The following is a 16,988-nucleotide window of genomic DNA, read 5'->3' as shown; positions in this document are numbered from 1 at the left end:
AGCCCCGCGCGCGCCCGCCGCTCAGCCCCCGCCCCGGCTGGGCTCTAGGGGCTCGGCACCCCTGGCCGAGTTCTCGGGGCGCGCCCGGGCTCCTCGGCCGCCCCGGCGGCGGAACGGCGGGGGCGGGCAGAGCCCCTCTCCCGCGCTGGCCCCGCACCGAGCCCGGGCGCCTCTCCCGCGGCGGGCGCCCCGGGGCGGAGCCGAGCGCGACGGGCGCCGCGCGGGAGGCAGGTGGCGCGGCGGCGGCGGCGGCGGGGGGCAGGAGGCGGGGGCGGGGCGCGCGGGGCGGGGGCCGCGGGGCCCCGTGAGACGCTCGGGCGAGCGCGCGGCAGCCGGAGCCCGGCGCCCGCGAGCCAAAGGCGCGGCCGCGGAGGCCGGAGACCGCCCGGGGCGGCGTGCGCGCTTTGTTCCCGGCGGGCGGAGCGAGCGGCCGGGGCCGAGCCCGGGCATGGCCCAGGCGGCCGCCCCGCGCGCCCCGGCCCCGCCGCGCGCCTGAGTCGGCGCGAGAAGGCAGCTCGGGACCGCCCCGAGTCGCGGAGGCGGGGACCGCGTTGAAAGGACCGGCCGCTTCGGGAGCCGGGCGGCGATCGCCTCGCGTCCGCCCGACCGCCGGACGGTAAGTGCCCGTCCGTCCCGCGCGCCGCGCCGCTCCTGTCCCGGGGTCTCCTTGCAGCCGCGCTGAGCGCTCGGGCTGCCCAGGGCACCCTCTCCCCACTTCGGAAAGTTGGAACCCGGCGGGGTGGGGCCAGCCCACTCAGCGCCCACCCACTTGGGCTGAAGGCCCCCCCACACCGCCGGGAGCTTGACCTGCCCCGGGGGTGTGGTCACACTTACGGTGGAAACTGCCTGCGGAAGATGGGGATCCCCGGGGGTCCCCCTGGGTGCCCGGGCTTCCTGACAAAGGCCCGGCCCAGCTGACAGGGGACTGGGGGAGGGGGGGCACAGAGGGCGACCCTCCGAGAGATGGAGGTGCCAGGGGGCCTGGCTGGGGAGGAGGGCCGCGCTCCCTCCAGAACCCCACTTAGTCCCGGCCCCTGCCACCCAGCAAGTGGCAGTCAGGGGTGAGTGATCTCTGATGAAGTCTGCCCAGAGACCCCTGGGGGCCCGACGGGTGGGAAGACAGGCTTAAACGGCCCTTCCTGGGGTCCCGACAACCCGTGGGGCCTTGGGCGCAGCCCCGGGGCAGCGGTTTCGTTCACACCCTTTGGGAGCCGTCCATCTGCCTGTTGGGAACGGCAGGGAGGGAGGTGTGAGCCGACCGGGAGGGACAGATGGCTGGAAATTCAGCCCTAGACGGGCTTACACGGAGCAGAAGGCAGCGGGCTGGTGGGAAGACGCACTCACTGAGCCGCTGGGCTCTGAACACACAGCCCCCGGCTGCCCCTCCTTCCAGCCCCCGGGAACTGCCTGTTACCGGGCTCTGCAGCCTCAGAGGGTGGGCAGATCCCTGTAACTGCAGGGACCCCTGCCTCCCCCACAAAAAATGGTATTCCCCACCATTCAGGCTGAGGCTGAGTTAAGGCCTGTTCCAGAGGCCAGGGAGAAAAATATTTCCTTTGAGAACAGAGAAGACGTTTTACTTCTGTGTGGGATGGTCTAAATAAATAGCTGTCGGGCCCCATCTGTGACCCCGTGGCCAGGATGCCGATCCATTATGTCTGACTGGGCGTGTGTTTCCTCTCCTGGACCCAGAAACAGGAGGTTCCCAGGGCAGCCACCCTCAGAGGACAAGGGTTGGCTGGGGACAAAGGGAAGGCAGCTATTCTGCGTCCTAGGGTTCCTCTTGCAAGTTGCAAGGTCTGAGAAACTTCTTAAGGTTGGGACCCCAAGGGGAGGGGTGGGCTGGGCCCCTGCTCCAGACGCAAGGTGGCCCTTGGCATCCTTTTTCCGAATGGGGTAGGGGCAGGAAAGCCCTGTCCACGGTTCCTGGGTGTATCCTTAGAGAGCTGGGGTCACCCTATATCATTGGCAAACCACCCCCCCCACCCTTCTGTCCTCTGGATGGGGCGTAAGGAGGCAGAGGGTTCTGTTCTGCGCAGCCGACAAGCCCTCGCCTAAAGGGCCACGCTGTCGCTGCTGGGCTGTGCGGCCGGGCCACCCACAGCCAAGGGGAGGAGGGCGATGGATGGAGCTGAGCCGGAGCAGGACCCAACAGGCGACCCACTCCCGAGGCGCAGGGCAGGGGTGGAGCTCTTTCAGGCCAATTCTGTGGCTGAATCTGACTTTCTCGGGAGGAGCTTTGATCTGTGTGTGACTGGGGGTGAGGTGGGGCGGGGCGCGGAGGACGGTCACATGTGTGGTGCCTGTGTGCTCGCCAGCCCAGCCAGGGTGGGCCAGCTGGATTTCGGCTGGAGGTCTTCCTCCAGGACCCCCTGCGGCTGCCTCAGGCCACCCGGCAGCCCTTTCTGTCCACACACTTGCTCTTCCTCTATCACTGGGTTATCCGCATAATTGAGTTGCCACCTCCAGGAAATCTCTCTGTTCAGGCTCCCTGTATTTTCATTTCTCCATGACTGGAAGAAATTAATTTTCCTTCCCACGCAAGGATCTGGAGATGCCGGCAGGCTGGGTCACCAATCACGGGATCCAAGCCAGCGAGGCTGCCCCACAGAGGGCCGCTTGCTGTAGCTGCTGCTCCCAGGGCTGCAGGGGACAGTGGGGCCTTGGCCACTGTGTCCCTGCCACCTTCTGGAGCCCTGGTGCTCTGGGCCGGCCACCCTCCCCAACTGCACCATTAAGTGGGTTGAATTTGGGGGTGTCTGATTCATCCTCAGCCTCCCACGGTGCCAGGGTGCACGGGATGGTGGTTGAATTCAATTGATCTGAATTTCCTCCTCAGTGTGTGTGCGCATGCACGCACACGTGTGTGTTCAGAATCGGAAACATACAAGAGGCTCTGCGACCCGCCTCCCCAGGGTATGGTGGAGAGCTGACATAGAGTAGGCGCTAGCAGGTGGCGTTCCCATGGGGCAGGCTGCCCCCCTTTGCTCACACTGCCCAGGGCTCTGCCCTTTCTGCGAGGGCATCTGTCTCCACTAACATCAGCCTGAGGTCAGGGCCTTGATGTTCAGTTAGGGTTCACCCAGTGCGCTCAGGGCTCACACTCAGCCTGCGTGACTGGCCAGGGCGGCAGGGGTCCCCCCATTTCAAATGCCCAGAGAGGTGCAAGCCTAGCACACTCACGAGGGGAGCCCGGGTCCCACTGCACACCCCTTCTTCCCCACGTGGCACCTCTAACAGACAATCTGGCCTGTGCACTGACTGCCCCTTGCCCTGGCTGGCATGTCATTCCTCTCACACCTGGGGGGCTGGTGGCTGACCACTCAGTGCTGACAAGGGGTTAATGCCCCAGATGTTGGAACCCTCACCTGGACAGAGCCTCTGGCATGTGGGGCACACCTGTCACTGACATCGGGGCCGCTCTACCTGGGGTTGGGGGCCATCAGGGAGAACACCTCTACTGCCTGGGTCATGGAGGCCCAAGACCAGCCCCATCCCAGCTGTTCCCAGTTCTTTGGGCTCTGGCCATCCCCGTGCCCCCTCCCACCACCCTGGAAGGGCTGGGAGCCAGGAAGGGTCATTGCAACACCCTCTAAAGGCCACCAGACACTGGCTGCTATAGTGGGGTTCCCCACAGACATGGCAGCCAGTGTCTCCCACCCGGGGGAGGGCTGTCCTGAACTCTGACTTGCAAATTCAAGTGTGGGCTCAACATGATTGTGCTGACTGGACACAGCTGACCCCAGGAGGTGTTTGTGGCCAGCGCTTGCTCACTGCAGGTACTGGCCGAGCCCCTGCATCATGCTGGGTGGTGGGGGGTCACAGTGCAGGTAGCAAAAGGTTGCACCCAGGTGAGCTTCCTCTCTGACCTCACCATGACCTGCAGGTGGGTACCCTCACTGTCCCATTTTCCAGATGGGGATGCTAGGCCCTAAGAGGCTCCCCAGAGGCAGGTGGGCAGTGCCACCTGCTGTCCTGGAGCTGGGGGCAGGGAGGACAGAGTGGGACCTGCAGGCACCTGGCTGTCTTGCCAATGGGTTCCAGCCCCAGGCAAGTTCACTATGGATTCAGTGTCACCAAAGAAATGACAGTGGAACGTTCTTGGGGTGAAAGGGCTGTACTCAACTTTATTTCCACGGTGGCAGGTCGATCACTAGAATCCTGTTCACACAGAGCGAGTCTGCATGCAGCAAGCCGGTCTCTGCCTCTGGGCCCCTCTGCCCACACAGCTGTCCTCTGGGCCTCTGTCCTAGGCGCTGCCACCACGCCAGCCTCTGCTCTGCTCTCCTGCAGCCTTGCAGCTGTGCCACCATGTTGCCCAGAGCACTGGGTAGAGCTCTTTATATAGAGTCAATAACGATGCATTGCCTGCAACTGTGTAGTGAGCCAGCTGACCAGGGCCAGGTGAGAATCCTGGCCACAGGAACCTTCACTGCATCCACACTGGCTTACGCAGAGATGCGGCAGATTCTGATGCTCCCCTCCACCTGCAGTCGCTGTGTCCGATGGAGGGTCAGGAGCAGGCAGGGAACATGATCAGTGGGTGTCCATCTGGGGTACAGCCCTTGAGGTCCAGGGTTCACTGGGGTGGTCCAGGGTGCTGCCTGAGGCTCCTTTTCTGGACTGTCACAGCCTCTGGAGATGGGTCCTGGGTCCCGGCCAGGCTGGGTGGACACCATGCTGTGTATTCCAGGAAACCAGTTGCTGGCCAGATTATCCTCGCGGCTGTTCCCCAAGGACTGTGTGAGACAGTGAACCACACCTCCAGAGCCTTTCCTGGGGTCAGGCCCCCAGACTCCTGGGCAAGACGAGCAGGCCTGAACGTACTCCCGAGGTTCCTCAAGGCTGGGGCCCCCTCTACAAAGGCCTGGATAAGGCAGCGTGGAGTGCGGAGGCCGCAGGGGAGCCCCCAGGCTCTGGGAAGGGACTCCCTCAGCCAAGGGCAGGAATACAAGCACGGACTGTGTCCTAGGGAAGCAAATTCCCAGGGTGGCAACCGCCCTACATGTAGCGTCAGTGGGAAGAACCAGGCAGAGACCTGGTGCTCGGCAGGGACTTGTGATGTAAAAGCGGTAAATAATTGGTTCCTGGTTCCCACCTCTGAGTGTGCAGCCTGACCCAGGGCATGGGGCACGCCCGTGAGCCGGACCTCAGACCGTGCGAGCAGGTGCTTCCTGCAGCAATAAAACAGAAGTTAAGACTTCTGCTTTTTGTAATTCCTGGGACCTCACGGTGAGCCAGCTGCCCCTGGGAGGGAAAGTGGACATGTGTCTGGCTGTAATAAGGAAGAGGTCTCTCCAGGCCGAGGAGCCAGCAGTCCCTCTCTGCAGCTCGGCCACACGCTCCCTGCCATCTGTGTGAGTCCTGCTCACCCTCCACACACACTTCCAGCCTCCCAGAGTCGAGTGGTCAGAGTCCCCCAGGCTTGCCCTGAAGCCGTGGCAGGAGGAGGTCTGGGGAGGATGTCCGGGCACTGAGGCGCAGTCTGTTGTTTACTTGGGCGAGAACAGTTCACAGTGGGTGCAGGGCGGGGCCCGTACAGAGGGCACCTTGTGTGCCCGGTGGCCCTGGTCAGCGTGTGAGATTCACAGGGAAGTCCTCGCTCAGTGGTCCTGACCCAGGGTCGCCCAGGAAAGCCAGGGTGAAGCCAGGCTAGGGAAGGAAAGCCCTCCGGTGAGCTCCTCTTACAGGCACGAAGGGGAGCTGCATAGAGGCTGGGGGCTTGCAGGACCCCGCCCAGCTCAGGGAGCCCATGCTTGTTTGCTGTGGGAGGGGGACATGGGGGGGGGACAGCGCCCTGGCCCCTGAGCCCCACGGCCTCACAGGAGTCCCGCTTTCCCTGCTAGTCAGTGTGTGACCTTCAGCAAGTTCACGCCCTCTCTGCGTCACCCATTTCAAATGCCAAATGTAGTCACACAGGCTCTGCCCTCTTCAGGTTGTAATGAGGCCTTAAAGGGCCACGTGTGTCTGGCATGTATGGCCCTGCTGGTTGCTGGCTCAAGGACACGGCTGTCATGTCCTCTCTGGAGAGACACCCAGTGCCATCCTAGGGGTCGTAGGTGTGGCGTCAGGTAGGTCTGCACCGAGCCCTGGTTTCTCCCCTTCCCAGCCAGCCCCAGGCAGGGGGTGTACTCTCCTTGGGCCTGCGTCCCCCACTCCTAATGAGCCACGCGTGGGGACACGGCCACTCGGAGCCAAGTGCTGGGGCTGTGTGCACTGTGTGGCCTGGGAACACATTCTCTGTTCTAACATCTCATGGGGGGAATCTGAGGCAGGGACCACCCCCCATAGCCACCTGGTGGCATAGGTGGGATTCCAGCTCCGGAAGCCAGTCATCTGACTCCAGAGCCTCTGTTTCTGCCCAGCAGGGTCCCCAAACAGCCAATGTCAACTTGTCACCAGGTCTTGGGATTCCATGGCTCCCACCCCTTCCCTCAGCCGGGCACCAGCCCCTATAGCCGCACCCCGCCCAGCTGGACATGAGAGCACAGGAAACACAGGGACCCTTTCCTCCCACCGTCCCCAGCACCTGGGAAGTCAGAACGGGGCACCGGGCAGGGGCCGGCGTCTGGGCTCATCCAGGGCAGAGGGGAGAGGTGTGTACAGCCGTGGACCCGGCAGAACAGCCCCTCTGCTGTCTTAGTGTGTCATCCTAACACCTGGGCAGGGCAGTAAATGGCACAGGTGTCCCTCCCCACCTCAGGGGTGCAACTGCCCGGCCTGCGTGACCCCTTGGGTCTGCACACTCCTTGCCACACAGATGGGACAGCCATCTTGGACACACACGCTTCCCGCCTTTACACGGGGAGGTCGCCCTCTGTGACAGCTCAGGGTTGGGGCTCTGGGCTGAGACCCCTCCACATGGCTGCCAACCACCTGCGTCGTGCCCCCCACCCAGCCCCGCTCTCTGCCAGGTGACTAAGAGGGCGCGACTGGCAACAGGGAGTCAGGATGCACCCACACCGCCTCACTGGGTGCCTGCATCTCTTCAGATCATTTGGGGGCCTCACAGAAGTTTCCTTCTCTTATTCTGTGTGATGAGAAGCTGTTGTGGGTGTGGCTTACCTTGGGGACCTCTGGGACCCCCCAGGCCCTGTCCTTTGGAAGATGTTCTGAATGGTAGCTTCTCTCAAGAAATGCTGGCTCCCCGGCCTGGCACGCCCAGGGCTGTGGAAGCCCCCAAGCAAAACAGACGAGGCCACATGGACCCATTTTAGTAACACAATTTTATTTAACCCAATACGTACGTCCAAGATGATTTCGGCATGCAGCTATTTAATTTCTGAGATCTTTTATTTTTTTAAAGACTTCAAAGTCTGGCATGTGTTTTATACTGGCTGTGTCTGGATTCTGGCCACCTCGTTGGACAGAGCAGGGCAGATGCACATTCCCAGGTGATGCAAACAAGGCCCGCCTGGATGGTACCGGGGGGCAGGCCTGCAGCCCTGTGAGGTGTGGGGTCCTGGTGGCCTCCGCAGAGGTGACCAGCAGCACAGACGGGAGGGCTGGAGGGTACAGCGGCCAAGGAGGAGACTGGCCTTGGCGCCTGGAGTTGCAGAGCCCAGGGAAGCTCCCTGAGCTGGGCCAGGGCCGGTGGGGCTGGTCAAGTTTGCATTTTGAGAAGATGGTCCCCGGGGGACAGAGGGCCTTGAGGAGGCAATGTGCACACATGAGACACTGAGGAGGGCGGGGTAGGGGCAGGCCACCCCAGGAGGTATCCAGGGCTACCCCGTGTCCCAGTCAGTCTCAGGGGATCGTGCACAGCAGGGGAATCTGGGCCTCTGCATGCGCTCGCCCTTCTCTTGGCATGTCGTGCAGCTTCTGGGAGCTTCAGCGTCTGCTCTGCCCATGGACACCCCTGTTTTGGAATGTCAGCACCCATGCCAGTTACATACCACGAGGGTAAGTTGAGGCTCAGCACATGCACCCGACCCAGTCTGGTCGGGGTAGACACGACTCCCCTTCAAGTCAAGGTTGGAGTTTGTAATGGCCCTGGGAACCTCAGGGTCAGAGGATAGGTCAGGGGCAGCTGGGAGGTCCCAGACTTGATCTACACTAATGTCACATGTCAGAAGGCTTTTATCTGATTCTGATTCCAAGTCCCTGTCATTCTTACACAGGTTGTGGCTGGGGCTAGGGTACCCCTGGACCCCTTCCCCGTCTGGTGACCCTCACATCACAAAGGCTTTCCGCCCGGTTAGACTTCCTGTCTTACGAGGTCATCAGGGCAGACCTTCTGTTAGGGCCCCTCCTGGCCCCTAAGGACAATGCCTACGTATATGGGGCCGCACTGCAGAACAGGGCAGTCAGGCCCAATGCCACCCGCCTGCCACAGCCTGGCCTCACCCTCTTGGTTCCCAGGGGAGCTGGGGTTGTGGTTACCTGCCCACTTGTAGTGGTGGGTCCCCTGGGTGGACAGGAGCAGAGACTGGAGGGAGAGGCCGTGACCGTCCTACACGGGCCCCACCATGGAGCAAGGTGCACCCAGCCCCGCCGCACGGCTGTGCCCCTTGGGCTGAGCCCGGCTCCCCAGTCTTGTGCTATTAGAGATGCAGTCGGCCTCTCTACCCCTCTGGGTTGTTTTAATTGTAGCAAAATGCGGGCAGTGTGAACTCTGCCATCTCCCCCGTGTGCAGGCCTGCGGCACAGAGGCACAGAGCACTCACGTGGCTGTGCACCACCGCCACCACCTCCAGGGCTGTCACCTTCCCAGACTGACACTCTGTCCTAATCAGGCACCGGCACCGCGCTGCCCCCGGAGGCCACGGCTCCGCTTTCCGTCCCCACGAGCCCGACTCCTCCCGAGGCCTCGTGGAAGTGAAATCACATAGAATCTGCTCTTTTCTATCCAGCATCTCACTTGGCATCCTGTCCCCACGGCCGGGTGAGTCTGATGGGCCCCCTTCTTAAGGCAGACTGCCGAATTTTTTGAGGACCCAGCCTGCCATTTAAGCCCTGTTAGAGTGCGCAACCACAGAGCTGTGCGGACGGCCCCGAGTTCCTGAGCATTTTCATCCCCCAAAACAGACCCCAGGCCCATCAGCAGGCATTCTGCAGCCCTGTGCCTGGTCCGGCAGCCACGAATCCATGTCTTCGCCTATTCTGGACGGTTCACATACACAGAGTCGTGCGCTGTGTGGCCTTTGGTGGCCGGCCTCCCGTGCTGAGCATTGTGCTGTCCGGGCTCGGCCGTGGGGTGGCATGGGTCACACTCCTTTTCGTGACCGGACACCTTTTCATTGTGTGGATATCCACGCTCTGAGCATCCGTCACTGGTCGGTGGACGTCCAGACCACTCCCACCTCTTGGCTGTTGTGGACAGCCTGCCGTGGGCCTTCATGTGAACCTCTGTGGGTGTGTCTCCATTCCTGGGAGAGGAGCTGGTCACTCCAGGCCTGACTTGCTGGCCGCTGGGTTTCTAGGGATGTAAGGTTAAGATGAGCCTCCTGCCCCGGCGGCCCAGGCATCCTTGCACTGTGTCACGAGCCCTCCACAAGCCGCGAGGCCAGCCCAGCCACCCCATTTCACAGGTGAGCCCGCGTGCCTGTGCGGAGGAGTGCAGGTGCCCAGGCCCTCGGCAGCTGGGGGAAGCCCTCACCGGGGGCCCAGAGAGGGTCATCTGATAGGCAGCGGCTCGTCGGCCTGCAGGCTGGCTCCGCAGTCACTGAGTCTCCCAGTACCTACGCCTAACCTCGTGGCGGGAGGAAGAGTCTGCACCTGATCCCCCACTTCCATCCCTGCCCCTCACGAGGAGGCGGCTTGGAGACCCCACATGGCAGCCAGAGGGGACCCCTTAAAAGCCCGTCAGGGCCCTCTGGGGGCAGAGCCAGATAGTTGTGTGGCTTAAGCCACCACGCTACCCCACTGCCCGAACTGCTCGCTCCATCCACCCTCCTGCTGCTTCCCAAATGCGCCAGGCTGGCACCCACCTCAGGGCCTTTGCACGGTGGCTCCCCCTGCCGGCAGCTCCCCCCCACACCTGCGTGGCTCCACCTCCCCTCCATAGGGTCTCTCACAGAAGTCTCTTCAGCGAGAGCCCCCCGCCTGCCCCCACGGGTTCTCCACAGCAGACCCCCACACACACAGCATCATGTGTCCCCCTCCAGGTCGGTTCTGGGAGGGTCGGACTTCTCTCTGTTTGCTCTGCTGATTCCCCAGAGCCCAGAGAAATGCCTGCCACACAGAAGGCGCCGGGGAACAGGAGCGTGTCTCGCAGGCAGTGGCGGCAGGCAGATGCCCAGGCCGCCAGCTGGCGGGGGACGCCCTCGCCGGGTGTCTGCAGAGGGTTGTTTGAACAGCAGCAGCTCGTCTGCCTGCAAGCTGTCCCCATGTTTGATTCCGCACAGTCATCTCTCGCCTGCGTCTGCTTTCCAGCCCTGGCGTGGGGTCTGGAGTCTTGCCTGCATGGGGGACGTAGAGGGAGGCGGTGTGGGGGTCACCGTGGGCACCTCATTCGCGAGCACCCCTCGGGCCTGGCTCTGGCCTGTCCTGGCCCACAGCAGCATGTGTCCCAGAGGCTGGCAAGGGTGCACCCTGGCCCCCAGGTGCTCCAGCCATGGTTAGAGCAGGTGCTCAGTCTTGCAGAAGCTCCAGTGTGCACAGGCCACCCCAGTTCGGTAGTCCAGGACAGCCGTGCCCCACACCCTCGGATTCTTGGGCCAGGAGCTCAGGAGGCTGGGCCTCCCTCGGCTGGTGGCCTTGGGGGTCTGGGCCAGCCCACTGGGTGGGCAGATGGGCTGGCAGGGCCGGAGCCCAGGCAGCTGTCAACAGAGTACCTCACGTGGCCCCTTCTCCTGGCCACTGGCGACGGGCTCCTCCTGCACAAGGGCAATGGGGGGTGGCGAGGGGGGCTGGAGCCCACCTCCTGCTGGGAAACACGCAGAAAAGCCTGGAACTGAGTGGGAAGTCAGGGCAGGCTCTGGGGGTGCAGCAGGGGTCAGCCCCGGGATCCCACAGACCCTGGCCTGGGGAAGAGCACTTGGGTGTAGGGATCCCTGTAGGTCCCCTTTGCTTCCCATCTTCCTGATGAGACCTCCCAACCCTGGGAGCAGCAACAGGTTAGGCATTTTCCTTCCCAGCCTGCCAGCAGGCTGGGGGCCGGGTGGGAAGGGCCCTGGAGAGGAATGGACGGATGCCCCCCCATCTGGACACAGGGTAGAACTTGAACACCCAGACCCTGGCCAGGAGTGTGAGGTGACTGTCTCTCCAAACTGGAAGATGCGGCTGTCACTGCGCAGCCGAAGTCCAGTCCATGCTCTGACATCCTGGGGGGTGGGGCAGACCCCAGCCACAGGGACCCCGAGGCCTGGCTGCCAGGAGGCCTGGGCTGTGGATTCTGGCTCCAGGAGGCACTGAGCACCTCCCCCCACATCCACCCACGTGGCGCCCCTCCAAGTGTGACCCCGGTTTCCAGCTACTGCCCCTGGACAAAGCCCAGGGGCCGACTACGGGTGGAGGGTCTCCGCTCCCTGTGAGGTCCATGCACAGTGGCTGTGACATGCAGCCCGAAGCTGGGCGCTGTTTAGCGGAGATGCGTGGTCAGCTGCCGTGTAGCTGGCTAGGTGGGGTTTCTCACTCCTGTGACAGATCTGAGCGCCGCTGTGTGCCGGGCTCTGGTCCAGAGACAAGCAGGCAGACCACCCACCCATGTGGGGCTTCTGCTCTGCTTGGAGGGAGACAAGGGGTACTTTGTCCACCGAGGGCCGTGGGGAGGCCCCCAACTGGACAGTGGGTCACTGTAGGGTCAGGCTTCTCTGATGAGGACCCCGAGCAAGGCCTGAGAGGCGGGAATCAGTGGCTGTGGGGCACAGCCTTTCAGCTCGGGGAACAGCCAGCATACAGGCCCAGGGACAGGAGTGTGCCCAGCACATGTGAGGACCAGCAGGGGCCCGTGGATGGAGGTGCGTCCTGGAGGAGGCTGTACTGTGGGTCCTGAGGGCTGTGCTGGCCAGGGTGGTGGACAGAGACTCAGTGGGCTTTGCTCTGAAGCTCCTGCAGGCCTAGGCGGCCGATAGGTCCCATCTACCGGCTCCCGCCCTCCTGGCCCACAGTGGTGGCCAGCTGTCCCTGAGGAAGATGCCCACGCAGAGCTGCGCCCTGGCAGGCAGGCCCCCCTGGAGGCACCCTTGGCCCACCGCCTCTGAGAAGCCCTCTGGGCAGGCACCCACGGGGCAGGAAGGGACGGCAGGGGGCGGGGCACTGGTCCACCCGCAGCCCGACAGCTGGCAGGTCGGCACTGGCCGGCGCCCTTCCTGACTTCTCTCTGGCTAACAGAGATGGCCACCGTGGGTGTGACGTGCCGGACCAAGGCTGGCCCGGGGACCACCGCCAGGTGGGAGAGAGTGAGGGGACGGTTGCTTGTGCCCTGAACCTGCCCTGTGCAGTGAGGTCAGAAGTCGGAGCCGAGGGGCGCCCGCAGGGCCTTCTGAAGGATTTGGCAGCGGAGGGAGAGGTTTGTTGTGCTGGATATTGGAAGACAGACCCGTCGGCCTTTTGGGGACCAGAAGAGTCCGGAAGGCAGCAGACATTCGCCCCCCGCTTCTCCTGACGCTGCTGGTCCCTTCAGAACCCCTCGCTCCGGCCTGCTGCGTCGGGGCTGAGTTAGCTCCCCAGCCCACCTTAGCAGGAGCCTGTCCCACTTTACAGAAGGGGAACTGGTCCCAAAATGCTGGCCGAGGTTCTCACCGTGGCCACTTTGCATGCCTGGGACCCCGTCCCTGCCTCGGGGCAGGCCTCCCAGTGGGAAGGGCACATGCGCAGGCCTTTGGGGAGGCTCCTGCCCCCTGCGCTCAGTATCTGCCTTTAAAAATCAACACCCAGGACAGGGAGGGTGGGATGTGACCCACGTGCACCCCGGCCTGGGTGGCTGCCAGCACATCCCCACAGCCAGCCTCAGGACTCTCGGCCTAGGGGCACACGGGAGAAAGGGCATGGGGGGCTCAGAGGGGAACCCTGGGGCCAGCAGGGTGGCGTCCGCACGTCCCTACCCTCCCTGGGCCCTGGTGTCCCCTGTGTCGAATGGAGAGATTGCCTCCTCCAACAGGCTGCCCGGGGGAGCCAGGAGGCCCCTGGAGCAGGAGGGAGGCACCCCCGCAGAAGACCCCTGGGGGCTGTGACTCAGCAGGGCCCTTTGATACCCCTGGGGGCCCTTTGGAGGGATGAGTCAAAACAACCAGAAGGTTCCCGCAGGAGGCAGGCGGTAGAGCCCGATTCCCCGCGCGCCTCCCCCACAGCAGCTGCCGCCACGGCTGCACCGGTGACAGGCCCGTCTGCCTACCTGGCGCCTTCCCAAGGCTAGAGAGGTGGCTGGGCCGAGCTGCACGCAGAACCCTGCCTGCAGGGGCCACGGCCACGGCTCCGGGGTCGGGGTGGGAGGCCCGCCGCGTGAGCCACGGCTCCTGGCCTCTGTGCCCCGCGACGGGGCAGGGCGATTCCCCCTCAGGCAGGCACAGCGTGGACTCTCTGGAGCCTGGGCTTGACCACAGCGGGCACCCCCCCCTGGGTGGCTGCCAGCTTCCCGGTATCACCCTTGGTTATGCCCAACCCATCCCACTGTGCACATCAGCCATGGCGGGTGTGGAGTGTGTGATTCCAGGACTTTGAGGAGAAACGTTTAGTGGGGTTTCAGGCAAGGTCAGAGCCCCGAATTCATTCATCCAGCACTGGTCACCCATCCCCTCCTGCAGGAGGCTGTCTTTGCAGGGCATGGGGTTTAAGCCCAAGTGGCACAGCACTCTGCATGCGGACCTGGCCTCTCGGGCCGCCGTGGGCCCCTGCACTGGCCATGCTCGCCCTTGCCCACCCCTCGCCCTCAGTGCTCAGGCCCAGCAGGCCCCAGGCTCACCCCGGTGCCGTCTCCTATTTGAGGTCCCCACCAGCGGGTCCCTGGGCACCTCCCCACAGGTAGGCATCTGGACCAGCCAGGCCTGCGCTGGTGCCCACAGGGTCTCTCAGACTCCAGGACAGGCCCTGGGACTGATGCTGCTTCCTGGCTGCCCCCAGAGAGCCTCCTGGGCACACATGGGACTTTGCCTGGCAGGCAGTGCCCCTTGTCAGGACGCTTTCCTGCTCCCGTGGGCCAGGGGCTCAATGTGCTGAGGGCCAAGGGTTCCTGACCTTAATGGCTTCACTGCTGCCAGATGCATTCTATTGCTCACGTTGGCTAGAAGGCTCCAGAGAAATGGCCCACACCCTCACGACAGCTGGTGTGTGGTGGAAGGAGACACCTCACAGAGAAACCTCCCCACGCAGGACAAGGTCTAGGGTGCAAGGCCCCCGAACGGCATGCAGGGTGGGCTCTGATCAAAGCTCAGGAGATCACCAGCCTGGCAGCCTGCCTAGAAGGGGAGGCAGATGGGCAGCAGTGGGCAGAGAGACCTGCAGAGTGCCCAGAATCCCCAGGCCCACGCTGCAAAGCAGAGGTGAGCACCCCTCCATTTCTGGGGTTCGCTCAGCCAGGCCAAGCAAAGGGTCCTGCTTGCAGCCTGCACCCCGAAGTGCAGGGAAGTGCAGTGGGTGCCCGAATTCAAGCCTGAGGCTGTGCCTGTCCTGCGACCAGCTGGCTGCCTGCCTGGGGCACATGAGGAGGCTCTCCTGGGTCCCCCAGCCGTAAGCCCAGGCTGTGTCCCATCAGATCAGAACCCAGCTCCACCCTTCCTGGCCATGCCCCTGGCTTGTCCCACTGTAAAATATGTTCTACGTTTCCACTTAATTGTTAAATAGAGGAACAACCTCACAGGGCTGGCAGAAGGTTAAGGGAGTTAGCATTTTATTGGCCACTGGCTGCTTCCCTCTTTCCAAGTCTGGGGCAGGACTGCAGGTAGGGGTCCCAGCGGTGTCTGAGGGATGCCCGCTGAGACCCAGCCTTGGAAGGGGTCTGGCCCTGGGGCTTGCACGGGGCAGACCCTGGCCTGTCCATCTGTGTATTGCTGACCCACCCCAGCGAAGGCCCCCTGAGCAGGCACCCACAGGCAGACGTCCTAGAAGCAAGGGTTGCCATGGCCCATGGGGGTGCCTTTCTCCACTGCCCACTCTGGTTCTGGGGCAGACGTGGCTGGTCGATGCTGCCCTTAAGCCTGCAGTGTCCCCCTAGTGTGGCTCCGATGCCACCACTTGGCTGGACTTGGTGCGAGGGGAAGCCTACTGGCCTCTCTGGCTGCACGGCACCCCAGCGTCCATATCCACAGGGAGATGGGGAGCTCCTGGGTGGAACAGGGACCCAGAGATGCCTGGGGCGTGGAGGGGCAGCCCCCACTGCCCAACGTGTGGTGCAGGCCTGGAGTCCCGCAGGCTCGAGGGCTCACCCTTACCCAGCACCCTGGGAACCACGTTGTCCTGTGAGCGTGGCCTGATGATACACACAGTGCTGCTCAACACCAGCCCTGGGGTGGGACCCCTGGAGCAGGACCCTCCTCTGGTGGGTGTGAACCACGTGGCCTTGGGCATGAGGCCTGCGGAGCCACCCCTGCAAATGCAGATAATATGTCCTTGGCTGGGTTCATGGATGAGGGTTCCTGGTTCACTCAGCGAACATACCCTGGGCTGGGGACAGTGAGGTGGGCAGGCTGTGTGACTGGCACCCCTCCAGGCTCCTGTGACAAGGCGGCGCTCGGTGGGAGGGACGCTGATCCCCCGGAGGCAGGCCTCCATCCCTCTGACCACCGCCCTCCCCAGCAAAATGTGGCCCAGACACGGAGCGGTGTGCCCTTGGCGCACCCCTCCTTCGTCTCCACTGACAACAGCCCTACAGGCTGAGTCGCGGGGCTGGAGGACAGAGGGACAAGAGGTTGTGAGGGCAGAGAGCACGCGTGGCGGGGGGACCCACACCCTGGTGTGAGTCAGGAGCTCTGGCTGGACCCCTGCCCAGGGAGGCCCTGGGAGGAGGTGCCCACTCATCAGCCTGGACCGGGGAATCCCCTGCCACCACCCACCGGGAGCCACACACATTCCGGATCCTTGCCAAAGGGGGGTGGGGGGGGGAGGGACGGTGCTGTCTCCCCTACCCCCAGCCATCCTTTCTGCTGCCTGCGTGTAATTAACAGAGTAATTAAAAACAGGATGAGTTAATTGGTATTCATTTATGTGGCAGATGTTTTTAATTGAGGCAGGAAACGATTTACCTGTTTACATAAACAATGGCAAAGGCAGGCTTGTAAAACACATTTTAAAAAATATCCCCCCCCCCCCCTCCCGCCTAAGAGGAATCGGAAGGCCCTGTGTCTCCTGCGCCTCGAGTGAGAGCCAGTGGCGGCCCGGGGGAGGCCGGGGGAGGCGCAGGGCGTTCGTGCCAAGAGGAAACATCTGTTTAAAAGGTTTTCTTCCAGAGGAAGCTGCTTTCCTTAAATTTGGAGAAAGGAGGTGGTCCCAAGTTGTGGGACACCCGCTCCCAGTGGCAGTGACACCCTCCAAGCTGGCTCTGGGGAGCCTGTGTCCCCCCGAGGCCCCGCCAGGGACTCTGGCCTCCAGACTGGGGAAGCGAGGCAGGGCTGGGATGGGCAGGGGACCTCGATCTCTGCGGGCAGGCACAGGACCTCTGAGGAGGGTCCCCTTTCTCCGCCTGTGCCCTGGGGTTCAGAGTTGCTTGGCGCAGCTGTGCCTGCCTGCAGCGTGGTCACTGTGCGCCACGCTGATTAACACAAACCAGAACTGCAGGTGACGGGAAGCTCCATCGTCACAGAAACTCTCAGTGCCAGTCAGAGGAGGGTGCACGTGTCCCGCGAGAACAGCGGACCCCTCGCCTCTGGGTCGTGGGGGGACGGATGAACCTGGCTGCATGGAGACCTCAAAGGAGCACTTCTGAGGGAGCAGGTGTTCGAGGAGCTGCCTGTTTATAGAGTGGCACTACGTTAGCACTTACTGGATGCCTGCGGGCAGCAAGCTGTGTGTGAGCCTGTCCCCGCCTCGGGCCTCCTGTGCGCTCTTGAGGGAAGGGGCGGTGGCCCCGGTGTGCAAGTCAGGGAGCCGAGCACAGGCCCCCCAGGTCGCTGTTG

General features: G+C 63.4%; 1 protein-coding gene across 4 annotated transcripts in view; it reads left to right on the top strand.

Annotated features, from left to right (window-relative positions):
* Positions 1-16,988, top strand: part of CBFA2T3 (CBFA2/RUNX1 partner transcriptional co-repressor 3) — an 80,835-nt gene that overhangs the window by 29,013 nt on the left and 34,834 nt on the right. Inside the window, exon 1 of one of the 4 annotated variants that reach the window (XM_036924264.2) lies at positions 413-616. The exons of the other annotated variants lie outside the window; for them this stretch is intronic. The gene's annotated coding sequence lies outside the window, so the exon portion shown is untranslated. Of the gene's footprint in view, positions 1-412; positions 617-16,988 lie in introns of those variants that run through there. 4 annotated transcript variants of the gene reach the window in all.

This window comes from Manis pentadactyla, chromosome 15 (genome assembly GCF_030020395.1).
Source record: "Manis pentadactyla isolate mManPen7 chromosome 15, mManPen7.hap1, whole genome shotgun sequence".
Lineage (NCBI taxonomy): Eukaryota > Metazoa > Chordata > Mammalia > Pholidota > Manidae > Manis > Manis pentadactyla.
The sequence above is the reverse complement of the archived record's forward strand: the minus strand, read 5'-3'. Positions and strand labels throughout refer to the sequence as shown.